This window comes from Neolamprologus multifasciatus, chromosome 17 (assembly GCF_963576455.1).
Source record: "Neolamprologus multifasciatus chromosome 17, fNeoMul1.2, whole genome shotgun sequence".
Classification (NCBI taxonomy): Eukaryota; Metazoa; Chordata; class Actinopteri; order Cichliformes; family Cichlidae; genus Neolamprologus; species Neolamprologus multifasciatus.
The window spans coordinates 13078674-13100832 of record NC_140455.1 but is presented as its reverse complement, the minus strand read 5'-3'; the positions used below and the strand labels follow the sequence as shown (position 1 = coordinate 13100832).

The 22159-nt window shown below is 43.1% G+C and overlaps 1 protein-coding gene and 3 long non-coding RNA genes across 4 annotated transcripts in view; 3 read left to right on the top strand and 1 right to left on the bottom strand.

Annotated features, from left to right (window-relative positions):
* Nucleotides 1–22159, top strand: part of LOC146499050 (uncharacterized) — a 134945-nt gene that overhangs the window by 77255 nt on the left and 35531 nt on the right. The window lies entirely within an intron of this gene.
* LOC146499053 (uncharacterized) lies at nucleotides 41–567 on the top strand. Its single transcript, XR_014870385.1, has 2 exons — nucleotides 41–231; nucleotides 313–567. It is a non-coding gene; the product is annotated as an uncharacterized LOC146499053 (long non-coding RNA).
* On the top strand, nucleotides 6793–7566 carry LOC146499052 (uncharacterized). Its single transcript, XR_014870317.1, has 2 exons — nucleotides 6793–7356; nucleotides 7432–7566. It is a non-coding gene; the product is annotated as an uncharacterized LOC146499052 (long non-coding RNA).
* LOC146499051 (uncharacterized) lies at nucleotides 20667–22017 on the bottom strand. The gene is made up of 2 exons (XR_014870316.1): nucleotides 20869–22017; nucleotides 20667–20781 (listed from the first exon to the last, which is right to left on the bottom strand). It is a non-coding gene; the product is annotated as an uncharacterized LOC146499051 (long non-coding RNA).

Genomic DNA, 22159 nt, shown 5'->3' with positions numbered 1-22159 from the left:
CATTGTACCGGTATTACCATTCACGGTAGATAGCAAACATGGTCTATCTTTGTGTGGCAGGATGAATGTTATTCTTTGGTTCCACCCACTTTCAGCCTGGCGCATTAGGGGGCGCTAGTATAAATAGTGGCCCTGTGAGCATTCCTGGATCGCTTACCTGTGATCTCCTTTGTGGTCACCTGACTTCCCCTTGGTGTTGCAGAGATCATTCTGAAGCCTCCATCGCGGCTGGTAGGTGTTTACCCATCGTAGTGTATGCATTACCTTACTTGATGGTAAACGGATATTGTTTTTAGGGCATAGCTATGGAAGCCTCCTATGAGCCCCTGCTCATGTTTCATGACGCGGGGTTACTCGGTACGTAATTCAATTTCGTCTCGATCCTTGCCTTTTATTGTTTGTTTTATAGTAATTATTTATTATGCTTTGCAGGAAGTGTGGGCTTTGGTTTTACGCAACGCCACACTAACTGAAGTGCTGCTGCTTTGCTTTGCTTGGCTTTTACCGTCTGTTCCCGTTGTGAAGTTTCTTTTCCTGCTGCTGTCCGCTTTTTAACGTGGACGTCGGCGTGGACAGCGGCCATATGCACGCCGGTTATGGGAGTCAGCTGGCGTACATATTGATGAGCGTATGATTAATTTATAGTCGGGCAGACGGCTAGTTGGAGCAATACGGCGATCCCGTTTGCTCCAGATTTTAAAGTTTTATCCAGATTGTATGTTTTTCTGTTTTGATTTGTAGTTTGGATTTTTGTTACACCACTGGTGGGAGGCCCTTTTTATAGCTGCAGATCACCAGTGTAGTCCTGCAGTAGGGTTATCCCCCAGCGCTACATTAATTTTGTTATCTATTAAAATTTTCTTTGTTTCTTTTATTCAGATGCGGAGTGCCGACGTGGAGGAGACCAGGGTGCCTTGGTGGTGGGATCCCTCGAGTGTACACACCTGCCTTGTTTAGTTTATTAGTGTGAGTGTGTGATTTTTGTGTTGCACTTGTGTCTTGGTGTGTTTTCTTTGAGTTTGTGCGTGGCATCCCTGCCCCTCCACTGGTAAGCCTCAGCGCTGAATATATTTTTAAGCATATTTGTACGTGGATTTTTATGATTGTGTTTTAGATAATTGTTAATAAATTGTCAATTTGTTTTAACATTGAACCTCGTCTCTGTACTGAGTATAACAAACCTAACTGCCTTCGTGGTGATTAGTGTTACTGATTATTCTCTGGGTGAAATTCCCAGAGTGGCGTTGTCTTTTAAAACTGAAGAGTATTTACTTTATTCTCACCTCGTGCTGCCACAAACTTGGCGTTGTCGACAGGATATACTCTTTAAAAACAGAGACGTGTGTTCCTTATTTTATTTTTATTATCTGGTGTAACGTAAACTGTTTTTTTTAAAATTCATTTTGTACAGGATAAAAGCAAAGCAGCAGCTACTTTGGTGTTGGATTCCACAGGTGTGTTATAGAGATGGAGGAAGAATTACAGGAACTCAGGGACTTGATTGCGCAGACAATGAGAGGCTGCGTCAGGAGAGGGTTGTTGGGTCAGGTACAAGTGCTACACCTTCTACTTCAACTGCATCATCTGTTAAGCCCCAACTGCTAGTGTCTCTGTAGCAGAGAGACTAGTTTTTGTGCCCCGTGACAGAAAATGCCCCATGTTTAGAGGAAAATCCAGTATAGGGTTGAATGAATGGTTGGAGGAAATAGAAGGTTGTGCTAGGGCACGTCATTTGTCTTTGGCTGATAAAGCATTTTTCCTGTTTGACCACCTGGAAGGGGAAGCACGTGAGGAGATCAAATATCGCTCTAGTGCAGAGAGGACTGATCCCACTAAGATAATCACTATATTGCAAGAACTTTATGGCTGTTCAGACTCCTATGTAGCATTGCAGGAAGCTTTCTTCTCTAGAAAACAGCAGGAAGGTGAGACACTGCAAGAGTTTTCCCTTGCCCTCTTGGGTCTTATGGAAAAAGTTAAATCGAGTGCCCCTAATGGCATGCCCAATGCTGATGTTTTACTAAGAGATCAATTTGTTGAACAGGTCTTAGACAGTACATTGCGGCGGGAGTTAAAGCAGCTAGTAAGGAGGCAGCCAACCCTGACATTATTAGAGATTAGAGGGGAAGCTATTAGGTGGGAACGTGAAGGGTTGCCTAGTGGCGTTAGACATAGAAGTAGTTCTGTCCCTTCTGTCTATGGCATTCAGTATGGGGTCCATAGCGGTCCTTCAGGAATAGCCCAGTCCACCCATCTGTCTGAGATGAGTGAGATGAAGGAATTGTTAAAACGCCAGCAGGAGCAACTTAATCAGCTCACTCAGAGCATTGCTCGATTGCAGGGCCCCCATCGAATGTCTCGCTCGGGACGGAGCGATGCCATTATATGCAGACGTTGTCAGCAACCTGGACATTTTGCTCGAGAGTGTGATGGGGAACGTGTTCCTCGTTCCCGGCCTCCTTCACAGGCCCCTCAGCATAATCGCAGGCACTCTCCCTTAAATACAGCTTCGGGAAAACTAGCACCCTCCGTACTGCCGAGCCACAGTTCGGGTGGGGTGTCTATCTATTCTATCAAGGGTTGTTTCCAATGGTCCAGAGGCAGTCTCCAAATTAGTTTCATCCTGTCCGCATATAGATGTGGACATGGGCGGTATAAAAGTACCTTGTTTGGTTGATACAGGGTCCATGGTGTCTACCATTACTGAAAGCTTTTTCCGCCAGCACTTTGAGTCCTGGGGTCAAGAACATCTCCAAGCTTGTCATTGGTTGCAGCTTAAAGCGGCTAATGGTTTGTCTATTCCCTACCTTGGCTATATAGAGCTAGGTGTAGAGCTCTGTGGTAAGTTTATTCCGCAGTGTGGCGTGTTGATCGTTAAGGACCCGCCAGGTGCAGGACCTTCTATGGTTCCGGGTGTATTGGGAATGAATGTGATTCGGAAGTGTTACCACGAGCTTTTTGGGCAACATGGTGAAGCACTGTTTAGTTTGGGCTCTGTCACAGAGGCCCCTAAATCCCTTGTGCATGCGCTGCAAAAGTGTCATGATGTTAGTACAAGAGCCCCACCGGACTGGTCTGGCCATGTGAGAGTGAGAGGTAAGTGAGCATGTTGCATTCCAGGTGGTGTAATGAAAATAGTGGCCGCCACCTGTTCTGAGCAATATTCAGGCGCCACAGTGTTATTTGAACCCAATGATGTTAATTTGCCTGCTGGACTTTTAGTGTCCCCTGCATTGGTTCGAGTAGTTAGAGGTACTGCATACATACCAGTTGTTAATGTAGGGACCACAGCGGTTTTGCTTCATCCCAGGACCGTTATGGGGACCCTGGAGGATGTTCATGTTGTCAGTTTGCCTGCTGGTGTGACAGAGATACCCCCTAACATAGCAACAATTGCATCTCACACCGCCACTCCTACTGTGCAAGATCAGATGGAAGGGATTGATTTGTCTAAACTGTCAGCAGAGGAACAGGGACAGGTGAGGTCTCTCCTTAAGAAATACAGCTCGGTCTTTTCTGCTCACGACACTGATTTGGGTTGCACTAACTTGGTCTCCCATGACATTCCGCTCTTAGATGATATCCCCGTGCGGCAGCGTTATAGGCACATCCCCCCTTCAGAGTATGAGGTTGTGAAAGAGCATATTAACCAGTTACTAGGCGCTAAGGTGATTAGAGAGAGTAGCAGCCCCTATGCTTCTCCCATTGTACTCGTTAAGAAAAAGGATGGCAGCCCACGCATGTGTGTGTGGATTATCGGCAACTGAACAACAAGACAAGGAAAGATGCATTCCCCCTGCCGTGCATTGAGGAATCCCTAGATGCGCTGACTGGTGCCCGTTGGTTTTCCACCATGGATTTAGCCAGTGGCTACAATCAGGTCCCAGTTACGGAAGAGGATAGGCCCAAGACTGTCTTCTGTACTCCTTTTGGCCTATTTGAGTGGAACCGAATGCCATTTGGGCTCTGTAATGCCCCTAGCACCTTCCAGAGACTAATGCAACGCCTTTTCGGTGATCAACAGTGCCAGTCTCTGCTTCTCTATCTTGATGACATTGTAATCTTCTCATCAACAGTACAGCAACATCTTGAGTGGCTGGATGTGGTGCTAGGTCTGCTTCAGCAGGAGGGTTTGAAAGCAAAGCTTGCCAAATGTGCCTTTTTCCAGCGGGAGGTTTGCTACTTGGGCCACGTCATCTCCGATCAGGGTGTCTCCACGGACCCTAGCAAGGTTGAAGTGGTGGCTAACTGGCAGCCTCCTAAGACTGTTTCAGAACTGCGGTCCTTTCTTGGGTTTGCCAGCTATTATCGCCGTTTTGTAGAGGGTTTTGCCAAGCTGGCGGCACCTCTGCATAGACTGGTGGCAGAATGGGGAGGCAGAAAATCAAAGAAGAGGTCAGAGCATGGTGTAATGGAGAACTGGACTGCAGAGTGTGCTCAAAGTTTCGAGGCATTAAAGACTAAACTGACAACAGCACCAGTGCTGGCATATGCAGATTTCACTTTGCCTTTTATTTTAGAGGTGGATGCCAGTCATGGCGGCCTAGGGGCAGTGCTCTCCCAGGAGCAGGGAGGTAAGGTGAGGCCAATAGCCTATGCCAGTCGGGGTTTGAGGCCTACTGAGCGCAATATGCTAAATTATAGCTCAATGAAGCTGGAGTTTTTGGCACTTAAGTGGGCCATGACTGAGAAGTTTAGAGAGTACTTGTTGGGCCACAAGTGTATTGTTTACACTGACAACAATCCTCTTAGTCATTTGTCTTCTGCTAAACTTGGGGCTACTGAACAGCGCTGGGCAGCTCAGCTCGCTTCATTTGACTTCGACTTAAAGTACAGGTCAGGAAGGAGTAATAAGAATGCAGACGCTTTATCTCGCCAGCATCCACCCGATCCTCAGGAAATTAAAGCCATGGTTCCTGGTACAGCCTTGCCTGAACCTCTTCAACAAGCCTTGCAGCTGGGACCAGTTGCGGTATCCCAAGCTGCCATTACAGTTTTGCCCCATCTCACTACTCCTGATCTTCATGCCCTCCAACAGGTCGATCCAGTGATAAAAGAGATCCTGGGGTTCTGGAGACGGAAGCAGCGACCTAGCTTCGAGGAGCGGCAGCAACTTGCCCCACCTGTTCTGGTGCTGCTACGACAATGGGATCGTCTGATTGAAAGGGATGGAGTTCTGTATCGTCAGGTTCATCGCCCTGACGGTGCCGAGGTAGTACTTCAGCTTTTGCTGCCTAGTTCACTAATGGAGCAGGTGCTGACCCATCTTCATCAGGACCATGGCCATCAAGGTGTGGAAAGGACCCTAGCGCTTCTCCGCTCACGGTGCTACTGGCCAGGTATGTCTGCTGAGGTAGCTCGTTGGTGTCAGAGATGTGAACGTTGCAAAAGACACCCAACCAGCAGCTCAAAGTTTCATGGGACATTTGTTGGCTTCTCGACCAAATGAAATCTTGGCCATTGATTACACCCTGCTTGAACCTTCCCGGAATGGGCTGGAGAACGTCTTGGTAATGACTGATGTTTTTAGCAAGTATACATTGGCTGTCCCCACTCGTGACCAATGTGCTGCTACAGTGGCCCAGGTTCTCGTAACAGAGTGGTTCTCAAAGTTTGGTGTACCGGCGCGTATTCATTCTGATCAGGGTCGTAACTTTGAAAGCTCCCTGATCCAGCAGCTCTGCAAGTTTTATGGTATTGAGAAGTCCCATACTACTCCTTATCATCTGGCTGGAAATGGTCAGTGCGAACACTTTAATAGGACTTTGCACAACTTGTTGCGGACCCTGCCAGTATCCAGGAAAAGGGACTGGAATGTATGTTTGCCCCAGTTACTTTATTGTTATAACACCACTCCCCATCAGGCTACTGGGGACACTCCATTCTTATTCTTGTTTGGACAAGAACCCAGGTTGCCAGTGGACTTTCTGTTGGGCAGAGTACCAGATCCCATCAGTGGAGATGTGCACGAGTGGATTCAGGAGCATAAAGCCCGGCTACAGGTTGTACATGAAGGAGCCAAGGAGCGACTGCAACTGGCTGCCGACTGCAGGAAGAGGCACCATGATAAAAAGGTGAAAGAGGCACCATTGAATGACGGGCAGTTGGTGTTCCTGCGCGATTTGAGTGGAAGAGGGAGATGTAAGATCCAGGATTGATGGAAACCAGCGAGAGATATAGATAGATAGATAGATAGATAGATATAAAAAAATATGAATGATGATCCTGAAGGCACCTAAAGCAGGTGGGCCAGTATATACCATTGCACCTGCAGATGATCCTAGCAGTGTGAAGCATGTTCATCGAATGTTGTTAAGGGCTGTGGTAATAGCAGCTACACCATCAGAAGGGCCTGCTCCGAGCAGTAGCCCACATGGCCCAGAAATGCCATCCTCAGAACATGACTCATCAAGTGACAGTGACCTGCTATTCCTGAGCGTAGGAGCCCCTCAAGTAAATGTTCTACCATCTTATAGCCCAGTGGCAGTGCTTCCAAGTAGCTCTGAGTTGTTGCTCTCACCAGAAGACCGGTGTAGCGTTTGACCCGATAAATACACGCTGGGCGATTGTTTTGACAGCACAACGTTTTATTCAGAGACGTGGGTTTATTTGCAGCCACTCCCGCTCTCTGCAGCTGTCACGTCCGCTCTCCTCCGACTGTCACTGTCAACATAAGAAAACACACAATCAAGGTCGGAACCCAGCACACCTGTCAACGCCGCCCCGGGAGCTCACTGTGTCACCCCTCCTCTGCAGCTGGCCAGAGACCACACCCACGCCACAACCGGCTTTCCTCCGTTCCAGCCATTTGTACAGCGACCCCAAGTGCAGCACCAGTTCCATCCATGCGAAGAACAACACGGTCCACGGCTGGCCAGCATTCAAACATCCATCATCTCCCAAGACCAACAGGGGAGGTGGCACCAGGGGCTGCAAACTCTATCTCTGAGCTTAGGGTGCATGCTGTCTCTGCATTGTTTAGGCCTTGGGATTAACCTGGGTGTCCTTGTAATCCATCGTCGGGGCGACGATGCAAAAAGGAGGGGTAGATTGTGGCAGGATGAATGTTATTCTTTGGTTCCACCCACTTTCAGCCTGGCGCATTAGGGGGCGCTAGTATAAATAGTGGCCCTGTGAGCATTCCTGGATCGCTTACCTGTGATCTCCTTTGTGGTCACCTGACTTCCCCTTGGTGTTGCAGAGATCATTCTGAAGCCTCCATCGCGGCTGGTAGGTGTTTACCCATCGTAGTGTGTGCATTACCTTACTTGATGGTAAACGGATATTGTTTTTAGGGCATAGCTGTGGAAGCCTCCTATGAGCCCCTGCTCATGTTTCATGACGTGGGGTTACTCGGTACGTAATTCAATTTCGTCTCGATCCTTGCCTTTTATTGTTTGTTTTATAGTAATTATTTATTATGCTTTGCAGGAAGTGTGGGCCTTGGTTTTACGCAACGCCACACTAACTGAAGTGCTGCTGCTTTGCTTTGCTTGGCTTTTACCGTCTGTTCCCGTTGTGAAGTTTCTTTTCCTGCTGCTGTCCGCTTTTTAACGTGGACGTCGGCGTGGACAGCGGCCATATGCACGCCGGTTATGGGAGTCAGCTGGCGTACATATTGATGAGCGTATGATTAATTTATAGTCGGGCAGACGGCTAGTTGGAGCAATACGGCGATCCCGTTTGCTCCAGATTTTAAAGTTTTATCCAGATTGTATGTTTTGATTTGTAGTTTGGATTTTTGTTACACCACTGGTGGGAGGCCCTTTTTATAGCTGCAGATCACCAGTGTAGTCCTGCAGTAGGGTTATCCCCCAGCGCTACATTAATTTTGTTATCTATTAAAATTTTCTTTGTTTCTTTTATTCAGATGCGGAGTGCCGACGTGGAGGAGACCAGGGTGCCTTGGTGGTGGGATCCCTCGAGTGTACACACCTGCCTTGTTTAGTTTATTAGTGTGAGTGTGTGATTTTTGTGCTGCACTTGTGTCTTGGTGTGTTTTCTTTTTTTGAGTTTGTGCGTGGCATCCCTGCCCCTCCACTGGTAAGCCTCAGCGCTGAATATATTTTTAAGCATATTTGTACGTGGATTTTTATGATTGTGTTTTAGATAATTGTTAATAAATTGTCAATTTGTTTTAACATTGAACCTCATCTCTGTACTGAGTATAACAAACCTAACTGCCTTTGTGGTGATTAGTGTTACTGATTATTCTCTGGGTGAAATTCCCAGAGTGGCGTTGTCTTTTAAAACTGAAGAGTATTTACTTTATTCTCACCTCGTGCTGCCACATTTGTTTTGAGGATGAAGAATTTGTTGTCAAATTAGTTTAAGTCATATTAATTTACATCAGATGGAAGTGGGAGACAGGAATTATGTTCACCATCTATATTTAGCTTGTTAGCATATTAATATTTACTGATTAGAGACAGAGTTAGGCCAAATGAAAATATACTTGATCTGCTTATACCCTAAATGAAAGCATTTAACAATACTTCTGATTGATATAGGGCTGATTACAAGTCATTGTGATAGCAAAATGCAAATCTGGACTAAATTTGATTGCAGTCTATTCAAAAAAGTAGGAAACATTTCACACAAAATTAAAACATGGTGGCACGGGGAAAGTCAGGGTGTGATTAAAGCCTTTGTAAATTGTATTAAAGTTTATTTAGCAGTTCAGTAAGGACAGATAGCATGTAAGTCTATAACAATATACTGCCTATAACCAGTAGCAAATGTAGAGTTTAAGAATGATAACACTCCAGTGACGCAGATACTGTCATTCCCATTCAGGAAGAGAGAAATACATTCCCAGAAATAATGCACTATTTTCAGAGTGAGTGGAGGATGCACTATAATACAAACTAAAAAACATAATCATTTACTAAAGGAACTGAAGTAGATTCATTGAACATTACTGAAGTTACTAACTATTTCTTCACTTAGTATCCAAATTTAATCCAACTAGATGGGCCCCGCTGCTCCCCCAAATTGTGTCACATCAGTGCAACAGAAATTTACATGGTGGGACCTTCTCAGGTACTGCTGTACCCCTGACAACTTGCTGGTTTATAAAGGCACTATGGCATCATAGCCTATGTCACACCATGATTTGTTTGCTGCAAAGTTCTTCCTCACACACAGACAGTGAAAAGTCAGCACTGGCACCCTGAGGTGGTATAATGCAAAAAAAAATAAAAAAGGACAACTGTATCTGTAACTTGAACACTGTCTTCTGTTTTAAACACTATGGACTCTAGCACTGAAAACTCCTGTTCTCATGTTTGGCATTCACCAGTGTTCATTCTGGACATGAAGGAAGGGTTGACCTGACATACATAGAGGTTGATGTTTTGCTCTCTACTCGAGTGTAAGGCCTGTGATGAAACTGTACATGTGGAAATTCTGTGAAGTGATCTAAAAAAAAGCAGATGTGCTGAAAGCGGTCCAGGGGTGTACAGGAAAACTACTTTATTAAGGAGATCTGGCATATTTAAACCATGAAAGGTATTTCTATGAACAGAGTTGCAGAACCTTGTTATCATACCTCTGTATCTGTTCTAGACCAAGCTGATGACTTTGTGTACCTGTAATTATATAATATATTTTGTATCACAATAGTTACATACATACAGGTATCAAATACATCAGTTGTCATGCTACTGCAACATTTTAACAAACTGGATATAGTCAAACAACAGTACTCTTGTTTGGAACCAGAAGGGAACAATGTAATACTGTGAGCATCAATTATCTCTGTGATGTTCCTTATACCTCTGAGGCCTGTGTATTTGTCCTTCCTTCTCTTTTCCTGGGAAGATGTAACAGACTCAATTAAGATCACATCAGTTCTTCAGAGATCAGCTCAGATGAAATGTATTGGACTCACTGACCCTTAAATCAATCATGGTGTCCAGTGAGGCACTGACGAAGCCACTGTGGCCTTCAAAGGTTCAGCTGTCACAAATGAGTGTGACATTTCCTTTAAGATTTTTAACATCAAGCATCATCAGTCTCAGAAGGTAGGTCATTTTCTTTTAGCTTTGTTTGTAGTGAAGCTTTTAAATGTGACGTGTGCAATGTAGAATCAAGCAAGTCAATATAATAACAAAATAATAGAAAACTAGAGCAAAGATGCATTTTAAAATACCATGAACCAAGATCACACAAGATAAATTTTTTTATCTTAGATTCCTGCTGTTATTGGCCATCTCCAGGGCTCAATGAACAATGTGGAAGTGACAAAAACTGCATTTTCTCATTCACTTAAGAGTGTAACTGCTTTGACTAACAAGTGTCCCAACACAAGCAACCACTAGCTAGTGCAGTGCACACATTTTCAATGGGGTTTGAGTTGGGACTTCGAGAAAGCCATTCCAGAAGTTTAGTGTTAGACTGCTTCATCCATTACAAAACTAGCTATTTGTGTTTGGGATCATTTTCCTGGTGGAACACACAAATGTGTCCAGGTTTTAACTATTTAGGTGTTGATTTGAGGTGAAGTTGAACATTTCTTTCCTCATTAAATTCTATCCACAATCTCTCAGTATCATATCAGCGAGACAGCCACAGAGCATTAAAGTACCACCACCATACTTGATAGCTGACATTAACAAGATCTTTGCCAAATCAAACAAGTGGATAATTAAGAATGAGATTTCCAAACTGGACCCTATTGACCAACAGGATCTGGTGGAAAGTGTGATACTGTTGACTGAAAATGAAAGAAGAGGAAAGGGGGAAGGTGGTTTAGGAGGCAGAGAGAGAGAAAAAAAAGCAAGAATGTCAATGTAAGGGACTGTACATAGGGACTATGACTGGTAAAGAGAGAGATAGATATATTGTGCACAGAGGAGTCCAGGTGGAAGGAAAACAAAGCCAACAGCAAATTGTTCTACCGCTGGTACAGTGGTACACTGTCTTAGTAAAGTAAAACTCCCTGTGGACAGTGACACTGGGTTTAAAACAGTTTCGAATTCATGCCAGGCTCGAGCATTGATGGTTCCTGGGTGGTTCCTAGATGTCTTAACTAATTTACTCTCATCTGAGGGTGACAGTTTGGGTCTTCTTTCAGACCTTTTAAATGTACACATCAGAATAACTTATATTTATGAACAGTTGTTTAAACTAATGACCTTTGAATCTGCTGTTGTTTTGCTACAAGAGAACTTCCCAACTTCTGTAAATCCAAGATGCTCACTGATGACAAATTAAAGTCCTTGGTCTTGTCAAGTTAAAAGATACTGTAGAACCAATTATTAAAATTACTTATTAAAAGATTTAAGTGAATGTATGTATTATTTTGACCCTGTACAGATTAGCAAAAATCCAAAAATAAATTCAGACTTGACCACCCAGTCTGTGCTTTTTAAAGTCATTAAAGGTGCATGCTTTACAATGACTATCCTGAAATAAACAAAACAACAACAATTAAACAAAAAAAAAAAACTGAATATCTTAAGGGCAGAATATCTTTCTGATATTCATTCCCTTGATCTGTGTATGCAACTTTTGATCATAACTGTATGCATCTCCGTGCATTCAGCTTATCTGCCAAATATAGTCACTAACTGGTTGCAAAATCTTGCATGGACACTAATTAACATCAAAATGTAAAGTTCAAATTTGGTGGGTTTGGTCACCCAGTTTTTTTGTTTTCAGTTTATAGGTGAAGCCTGAACTGATCAGCTTGGGCTATTTTGAGGAGACATGGGACTAGGCAAAGTAATAATGGTTTCAAAATGTTACAATTTTTCATAGATGAAAGACTTTTTGTTATGGAGCTTTGTCAGGGATCAATTCAATTCATTCATTCATTGCCCATGTGAGCATTGAAGTCTCCCAGAAGGACAACAGAGTCCCCAGGGGGAGCACCCTCCAGTGCCCCACCCAGGGACTCCAAGAAGGCTGGGTACTCTGAACTGCCACTCGACGCATAAGCACAGATGACAGTCAGGACCCGTTCCCTGACCCGAAGGCGAAGGGAACAAACCCTCTCATCCACTGTGAGAAATCCCATCATGCCAGCAGCAAACCGAGTGGATACCAAGATACCCACCCCAGCCCGACGCCTCTCACCAGGGGAAACTCCAGACTGGGACAGACTCCAGCCCCTCTCCAGGAGACAGGTTCCAGAGCCCAGACCATGCGTTGAGGTGAGCCCAACTATATCTAGCCGGTACTTCTCAACCTCATGCACTAGCTCAGGCTCCTTCCCTACCAGAGAGGTGACATTCCATGTCCCAGTTGCTAGTCTTGGTAGCTGGGAATCACTCCTACTCCTACTCCTACTACACTCCTGGCCGCTGCCCAACTCACATTGCACCCGACCCCTACAGTACCTCCTGCGGGTGGTGGGTCTGCAGGAAGATGGGCCCATGTCCCTTTTTCAGGCTGTGCCCGGCCAGGCCCCATAGACTAAGGCCCGGCCACCAGACGTGTGCCCTCGGGCACCCTCCCCAGGCCTGGCTCCAGACAGGGCCCCAGTAACCCTATCCTGGGCAGGGTGAACTGTTCCCTTGATGGTCTTTTCATAGGGGTCTTGTGAATCGCTCTTTGTCTGGTCCCTCACCCAGGACCAATTTGCCATGGGAGACCTTACCAGGGGGCAAAAGCCCCCAGAAAACATAGCCCCTGGGATCCCTGGGGCACACAAACCCCTCCACCACGATAAGGTAGCGATTCGGGGATGATTAAATTCAGAGTGGTAAAAAAAGAAAGTCATGGGAAGCCCTTCATAAAAACTGAGTTTCTTTTTATAATACATTTATTTAGATTCTGATCACAGTATCTAGATAGATGTGCAAATATAGTCCCTAGCAACATGAAGTACTCTACCCTATTGTAAAACGAAACAATATTGAGCATTTGTTTAATGATAATGAATGCATCTATATACCCAACACAGATATTGACAGTGGGGGGAAAAAACCGAAAACCGGAAACTGGAAACTAAGAGTGGCACCGATGTCTAATGACAACCACGTTTTCAACTGAGACCAGTTCTGATGAGGCTTCAGAGAGCAGTGGAAGGACCAACTGAAGGGCAAGCTGCATCTGTCAGGTCCTGTTTCAGGCCTTTACTGGGGTTTTTTTTCAGTTTCTTCAGGGCACGACATTACAGTACTATGTCACATCTACTGTAGTTTATCCAAGGGTCCCCAGGCTATGCCCCCCAATGCTACCCAAGCCTAGCTTGGATATGAGCAGCAGACATAATTTAAGCCATACATTATATTATCTGTGATCAATTCATTTTTTATTGTTTTCCTCTATAAGATTTGTGAGTTTTAGCAATGGTGCCTATGTGCACAAAAATCTCAGGCTGATAGCTGTTACATACATTTCATCAATGAAAAATGAAACAGAGGTTATTATTTACTGGAATCAAGCCTACCTTTAGATTATATAAACATTCATCCATAACTGAGCCAAAATCACAGGCAACCGTGTCAAATGTCACTTGGGTGGCGCTGTCACTTGGTGTTCGCTCGCTCGCTCTGTGGTATAGTATCGCTTCCTGTTCCTGCTCAAACACAGTGGTGTTTCTGAGTAGCTTATTTGCTTAGCAGTTTAATTAACAACTTTTAAATACATTCTTTTTTCACAGTATAATCTTCACGTGCTTCATCCGAAGCACACTTTCTGTGTACTCACTACCTAATTTATAGTATTCACTCACTGTCTCTGTACTGTTTCGCTAGCTTAGCTCGTAGCCGACCCGTTAGCACCATGGCTACTTCACCTGTCCCTTCTGCACTTTCTTGCTCATTGTGTCAGATGTTTAGTTACTCCTCGGCCTCCTTTAGCAGTAATGATATCTGTAACAAATGTAGCATATTTGCAGCTCTGGAGGCCAGGATTACTGAATTGGAGACTCGGCTTTGCACCCTGCTCTCACCCTTAGCTAGCCAGGCCCCTGTAGCTGGTGCAGCCGAAGATAGCGTAGGCCCCGCTAGCTGTTCCCCGGCAGACCCCAAGCAGCTGGGGAAAGGCTGGGTAACGGTGAGAAGGAAGCGTAGTCCTAAACAGAAGCCCCAGGTACACCACCAACCCGTTCATGTGTCTAACCGTTTTTCCCCACTCGGTGACACACCCGCCGGGGGTCAAACTCTGGTAATTGGTGACTCTGTTCTCAGACATGTGAAGCTAGAGACACCGGCAACCATAGTCAATTGTCTTCCAGGGGCCAGAGCAGGCGACATTGAAGGAAATTTAAAACTGCTGGCTAAGGGTAAACGTAAATTCAATAAAATCATAATTCACGTCGGCAGTAATGACACCCGGTTACGCCAATCGGAGGTCACTAAAATCAATATTGAATCGGTGTGTAACTTTGCCAAAACAATGTCGGACTCTGTAGTTTTCTCTGGTCCCCTCCCCAATCAGACCAGGAGTGACATGTTTAGCCGCATGTTCTCCTTAAATTGCTGGCTGTCTGAGTGGTGTCCCAGAAACGATGTGGGCTTCATAGATAATTGGCAAACCTTCTGGAGGAAACCTGGTCTTGTTAGGAGAGATGGCATCCATCCCACTTTGGATGGAGCAGCTCTCATTTCTAGAAATATCGACAAATTTATTAAACCCCTCAAAACATGACTATCCAGAGTTGGGACCAGGAAGCAGAGTTGCAGTCTTACACGCCTCTCTGCAGCTTCTCTCCTCCTGCTACCCCCCCCAAAAACCCATCTCCATAGAGACTGTGTCTGCTTCCAAAAAGACAAAAAACAAACAACTTAAACAATCACAAAGAAAGAATAATACAGTATCCACATCTGAACCAAAGAGTAAAACAGTGAAATGTGGATTATTAAATATTAGGTCTCTCTCCTCCAAGTCTCTGTTAGTACATGACTTAATAATTGATCAACAAATTGATTTACTCTGCCTTACAGAAACCTGGTTGCAGCAGGATGATTATGTTAGTTTAAATGAATCAACACCCCCGAGTCATTCTAACTACCAGAAATCTCGAAGCACAGGTCGAGGGGGCGGTGTGGCAGCAATTTTTCACACCAGTCTATTAATTAATGATAGACCAAGACAGACTTTTAATTCATTTGAAAGCCTGATGCTTAGCATTGTCCACCCCAGCTGTGAAACTCAGAAACCAGTCTTACTTGTTATCATCTATCGTCCACCTGGGCCTTACACAGAGTTTCTGTCTGATTTCTCAGACTTTATATCTAATTTAGTTCTGAGCTCAGATAAAATAATTATTGTGGGTGATTTTAACATCCATGTAGATGCTAAAAATGACAGCCTCAACATGGCATTTAATCTGTTGTTAGACTCAATTGGTTTCTCTCAAAATGTAAAAGAACCCACCCACCACTTTAATCACACTCTAGATCTTGTTTTAACATATGGCATAGAAACTGAACATTTAACAGTGTTTCCTGAAAACCCTCTCCTGTCTGATCATTTCTTGATAACATTTACATTTACAATAATTGATTACGCAGCAGTGGAGAGTGGACTTTATCAAAGTAGATGTCTTTCTGAAAGCGCTGTAACTAAGTTTAAGAATATAATCCAGCCACTGTTATCATCGTCAATGCCCTGTACCAACACAGAGCAGAGCAGCTATCTGAATGCTACCCCAACAGAGGTCGATTATCTTGTTAATAATTTCACCTCCTCACTACGTACGACTCTGGATACTGTAGCTCCAGTGAAAACTAAGGTCTCTAATCAGAAGTACCTGACCCCGTGGTATAATTCTCAAACACGTACCCTAAAGCAGATGACTCGTAATCTGGAGAGGAAATGGCGTGTCACAAATTTAGAGGATCATCATTTAGCCTGGAGAAATAGTTTGTTGCTTTATAAGAAAGCCCTCCGCGAAGCCAGAACAGCTTACTACTCATCACTGATTGAAGAAAATAAGAACAACCCCAGGTTTCTCTTCAGCACTGTAGCCAGGCTGACAAAAAGTCAGAGCTCTGTTGAGCCAACCATCCCTTTAACGTTAACTAGTGATGACTTCATGAACTTCTTCACAAATAAAATTTTTATCATTAGAGAAAAAATTACCAATAATCATCCCACAGATGTAATATTATCTACAGCTACTCTTAGTTCCATTGATGTTAAGTTAGACTCTTTTTTTCCAATCGATCTTTCTGAGTTAACTTCAATAATTACTTCCTCCAAACCATCAACGTGTCTTTTAGACCCCATTCCTACAAAACTGCTCAAAGAAGTCCTGCCATTGATTAATTCTTCGATCTTATATATGATCAACCTATCTCTAATAATCGGCTATGTACCACAGGCCTTCAAGGTGGCTGCAGTTAAACCTTTACTCAAAAAGCCATCTCTAGACCCAGCAGTCTTAGCTAATTATAGGCCAATCTCCAACCTTCCTTTCATATCAAAAATCCTTGAAAGAGTAGTTGTCAAACAGCTAACAGATCATCTGCAGAGGAATGGTTTATTTGAAGAGTTTCAGTCAGGTTTCAGAGTTCATCACAGCACAGAAACAGCTTTATTGAAGGTTACAAATGATCTTCTTATGGCCTCTGACAGTGGACTCATCTCTGTGCTTGTCCTTCTTGACCTTAGTGCAGCATTCGATACTGTTGACCATAATATTCTATTAGAGCGATTAGAACATGCTGTAGGTATTACAGGTATTGCACTGCAGTGGTTTGTATCATATCTATCTAATAGACTCCAATTTGTGCATGTAAATGGAGAGTCCTCTTCACACACTGAGGTTAATTATGGAGTTCCACAGGGTTCGGTGCTAGGACCAATTCTGTTTACATTATACATGCTTCCCCTAGGCAGCATCATTAGAAGACATAGCATACATTTTCACTGCTATGCAGATGACACCCAGCTCTATCTGTCCATGAAGCCAGATAACACACACCAATTAGTTAAACTGCAGGAATGTCTTAAAGACATAAAGACTTGGATGGCCACTAACTTTCTGCTTCTTAACTCAGATAAAACTGAGGTCATTGTACTCGGCGCTGAAAAGCTTAGAAATATGGTATCTAACCAGATTCTTACTCTGGATGGCATTACCTTGGCCTCCAGTAACACTGTGAGGAACCTTGGAGTCATTTTTGACCAGGATATGTCCTTCAACGCACATATTAAACAAATATGTAAGACTGCGTTCTTCCATTTGCGCAACATCTCTAAAATTAGAAATATCCTGTCTCAGAGTGACGCTGAAAAACTAGTTCATGCATTTATTACTTCCAGGCTGGACTACTGCAATTCATTATTATCAGGATGTCCAAAAAACTCACTGAAAAGCCTTCAGTTAATCCAAAATGCTGCAGCAAGAGTACTGACAGGGACTAGAAGGAGAGAGCATATTTCTCCTGTTTTGGCTTCCCTTCATTGGCTTCCTGTTAAATCCAGAATTGAATTCAAAATCCTGCTCCTCACATACAAGGTCTTAAATAATCAGGCCCCATCTTATCTTAATGACCTTGTAGTACCATATCACCCTATTAGAGCACTTCGCTCCCGCTCTGCAGGCCTACTTGTTGTTCCTAGAGTATTTAAAAGTAGAATGGGAGGGAGAGCCTTCAGTTTTCAGGCCCCTCTTCTGTGGAACCAGCTTCCAGTTTGGATTCAGGAGACAGACACTATCTCTACTTTTAAGATTAGGCTTAAAACCTTCCTTTTTGCTAAAGCATATAGTTAGGGCTGGACCAGGTGACCCTGAATCCTCCCTTAGTTATGCTGCAATAGATGTAGGCTGCCGGGGGATTCCCATGATGCATTGAGTTTTTCCTTTCCAGTCACCTTTCTCACTCACTATGTATTAACAGACCTCTCTGTATTGAATCGTATCTGTTATTAATCTCTGTCTCTCTTCCACAGCATGTCTTTATCCTGTCTTCCTTCTCTCACCCCAACCGGTCGCAGCAGATGGCCGCCCCTCCCTGAGCCTGGTTCTGCCGGAGGTTTCTTCCTGTTAAAAGGGAGTTTTTCCTTCCCACTGTCGCCAAAGTGCTTGCTCATAGGGGGTCATATGATTGTTGGGCTTTTCTCTGTATCTATGAAGCGCCTTGAGGCGACATTTGTTGTGATTTGGCGCTATATAAATAAAATTGAATTGAATTGAATTGAAATGTTTATGACACATAGATTATGGAATATGATTGTATGTTTAGCTTAATAAAAAATAAATAAAAATCACAGCTTCCTTTTTCAAACAAGTCAGTCACAACAATATGTGAACCAACTGCCTCGTTAAGTTGCTCAGGCATGGATCTATCTTGTTTGAATATTTACTTACAACACATTTGCTCCTGAAGATATTTTCAGTCTGACAATCCAGTGGGACTATGAGGATGGCTTATGTAAAATATAAATCTCCTAAATATATTGCTAATTCGCCCTAAGGGCTTGGTGGTAGGTTACCAGGTGCTCAGGTGAAATAAACACACTGCAGATAGATTTAAGGAACATAAATAGAGCTGAGCCTGTGTCTCTTGAAGGGTTGAACAAATCATGATTAGTAGGTGATGATTGGTCACTAGATGCCTTTGAATTCAGAACATTTCTGCTAGGGTAAAACCAACTAAGGTTTCCATTTGACGTTTTTCAAACTGAGTCATTCTTTGAACCACCTGACAAACATTTAGGTTCACTGTGAGGTCTTGCACGGGAAAGACACTCATCAGATCACTGCATCACACTTTTGTTCAGACCATTTTACTTCAACAGCTGAGTCAGCAAACACATAGAGAGGAATGGCTACAGCCATGCTGCAGATGTGAGTCACTAGGGATGAAAAGCCACACCTGTGATTTCAGATGTGGAAATGTGTAAAATTACGTACACCAACAGAAACACATCTAACTGCAATTTGTTTTTTAACCATTAAAAATGGAAAAACTTTGCTTTGTGTATACAAATCATGAAAACTTCCATGAGACTGCCTTGAATAAATGAATGACAAAAAACATTAATTTGAGGTGACCAAATAAATAAGACAATTAAGACGAGGACAGAGAAGTTGATATCGTGAGTTTTTACCAAAAAAAGTTTTTAAAAAATGTGTCAAAGAAAGAGAAATAACAGTGGAACACTCTTCCTACTCCTAACTAATCAGCCGGGACTGTGATAGCAATGGAGGACACATGCCTATGATTGAGTCTTGCTGAATAACAAAGAATCCGTGTCTTTGTGATTCTGACTTATCTGGCTGCCTGATGAAAATTACCCCTCATACTGGACTCATATTTTAGTCAGATATAACCCGAGCCAGACAAATGTGTGATTCCACCTCCCTGCTCATCCTTTCTCTTTATCCTCCATCCCCTCCATCCTGCAGACTGAATTAAGCTCTCTTGTGTCACTCAGCACCCTTCATCTTTACAGCCAGCCTGGATGAAAAGTCATTTGCTCTCCCTAAAACCATCAAGGTCACTCTCTCTTTCCCTGTCATGTCAGATCCTAATCCTCAGCAACTCTTAGGTGAGCCGAGTCTCAGAAAGTGGATTCACTTTCAGCTCGTGTTCTCCGTGATCCTATCTGCCGCTCTTCACCCTTTTTCTTGACATTTCCCTTCAAATGAACATGTTAGAGTTCAACAGCCGTTTTATTTGTTTTAACATTTTTGCACTTAACAAATGTCATATGTGTCAGGGGAAAACCTTAAGAGTGCTTAAAAAGCAGTTATATAAAATAACTTAGGATTTATTGTCAATGAAGAGTCACAGGACTTTTGGTGAATTGTGTTAGCCTTATGGCTTTAGATTAAAAAATCTTACAAAACCTTTAATTTGGTGTACCCTGAAGACAAAAAACTGGATAACCAGTTTGATAAATCTTGCCTTTATGAAACTGAATGATTACACAAAAGAAAGAAAGAATACCTCATCACATATTGTGTAAAAATTACTGCTCTGAAAATACATTCAAGAAAGAAAAGTAAACAAACCTGGGCTCATAGGGGAAAAAAGATATTTAGGAGGATTTTGAGATACAACGTGTCTTAGTCCTCATCACCACTCCAGGCTCTGGTTGTGTATCTAATCCTCTAAAGTAGTTACAAACCCATCATTTGTCAGTCAACACACTCATTACGGTAATCAGAAATTATTCTCACATGCTTTGTCCTGTGGTCTCAAAAGCAGCATAAAATTATCGAAGAATCCTGCTGTCTTTGTATCCATTCATTTTGCCTGTCACCACTGCATGTCACTGAATTTCATTAACATTCCTTGGTTCTTGATCATCGTGTGCAGTGAACTTATGATCTTGTTGCCTTTGAAATAATTGTTTCAAAGATGGGGATCAGGTCTGTAAACACTTGTAATGCATTGCCATCTATAAGGTAAGTTTATATGTCAAGGTGGCAATAAGAAAAATCCGATTCTTTTATGAATCTGATTTTTCCGAGACAGAAATTCACATTAAATAGAAATTCCCATTCACTACTCTTGTAAAGTTCCTTCACAAACAGGGACATAGTTTCTGCAGGACAGCATAAAATGGCAACTTTGGCATCTCCTCTCATATAGGAAATACCATCAGAATGCAACCATTTGTAAACCAGTTGAGTCAGTTCTGTATTGCAAAGATTGCAATTAGACTTTTCCCTTAAATCTCTTAATTAAAAAAAAAAAGAGGTCATATTGTCATAAAACCGAGCGGTTTGCCTGAAATGCAGACACACCAGGAAACTATTTATAGAGATTTTATTTAACTGAAATAATCAAATGGTTCTGGAGAGGGGATCCTAAGGGCTGGATCACAGAGGGGAGAGTGGCAACGAGGAACAGAGGAATGAGGAGGGGTCTGCAAGAAGATGGAGAAGCATTTATTGTCATAAGGTAAGGAGCTGGTAACAGAAAGGAGTTTGCTGGTGAGTTTTTTTCTTCATACTTACAGGGCTCTGAGGAGGGGAGGTCTGTGGAAGTGTTCAGAGGTAGTTGAGCAGCCAGATTATCTGGGGTGCAGTGGCAGGCAGGCAAGCAGGCAGGGAAGGCAGCCAGAGATTCCCAGAGCAGAGGAAAGGAAGTTCACTCCCGGCAAGTCCAAATTATGGAAGTGACACCCTCTGTACACAGGGAGAATAAGGTTACATGAGGAAAAGTCAACTACCACAGTTACACAAGTGAGCTGTCCAGTTACTGCTGGAAGGCACATAACGAACTGGCGAGGAATGGCAGACTGCTCCGGGTTTAAAAAGCCCTCCTGCTGATTGCACGTAGACGAGGCCCAGGTGATACGTGGGAAGCTCCACGCCAAAGGGGTGGACAGCCACAATTGGAAAAACCCCAAACAATCCAACTGACCATGAAACATATAAGGTAGTGAGGGTTAAACCGTGAATTATATCAGGACTGTCAAAATCTCAAGTTTGTCACATAGATCTTCTGGGATCTGAACACCAGATTACTCTTAGCATGTTTAAAAAACAAAACAAAAAAACAAGCACATCACAAATATGTTCAAGTCCTTTAATTACAGACTAATTAATCAGCTACAAAAGTTAAAAAGTTGCTGCTTAATGCTGTTTCCCTGTGTTGCTCACATGGGAAGAGAATTTGAATTGAATGCAAATTTGTATGGAGTATCTGTATAAGTAACATAACCAGCGTTGTTGTCAAGGTCACAGATCCTAAACCTCAGCAACTCTTAGTTGAGACAAGTCTCATAAAGTGGATCCACTATCAGCATGTGTTCTCTGTGATCCTTATCTGCAACTCTTTGCCCTTTTCATTGACATTTCCTGTGAAATGAACATCTTAAACCTCACTTGCAATAAAATTGTATGCATTTAAAGCACACTGAGAATACTTTCTATTTAACATAGACCACACTGGATTATCATTGCCTTCTAAGCCTACTATCATGTAGATGAAGGCACCTTCCGGACATAGCTGTGAGACTGGTCACATTTAATTCTATTTAAATCCATTTAATCTAACAGAAGGAACCCTATAATATCATCAACTACAAAAAAAACCTTTCTTCCTTCCTGACACCACATGTCCTCATTACTGCATCTTATACATCTTTATATTCAAAATATTGTTTTTATACTTCGCAAAACAATGGTGACTTACAATATCAGGTCCAATTAATCCCAAATAGCAAAGAGAAATTAAAGATATCAAAAAACAAAACAAGTTCAGGGCCCTATACTACAAAGCTTGTTCAGGATACCAGG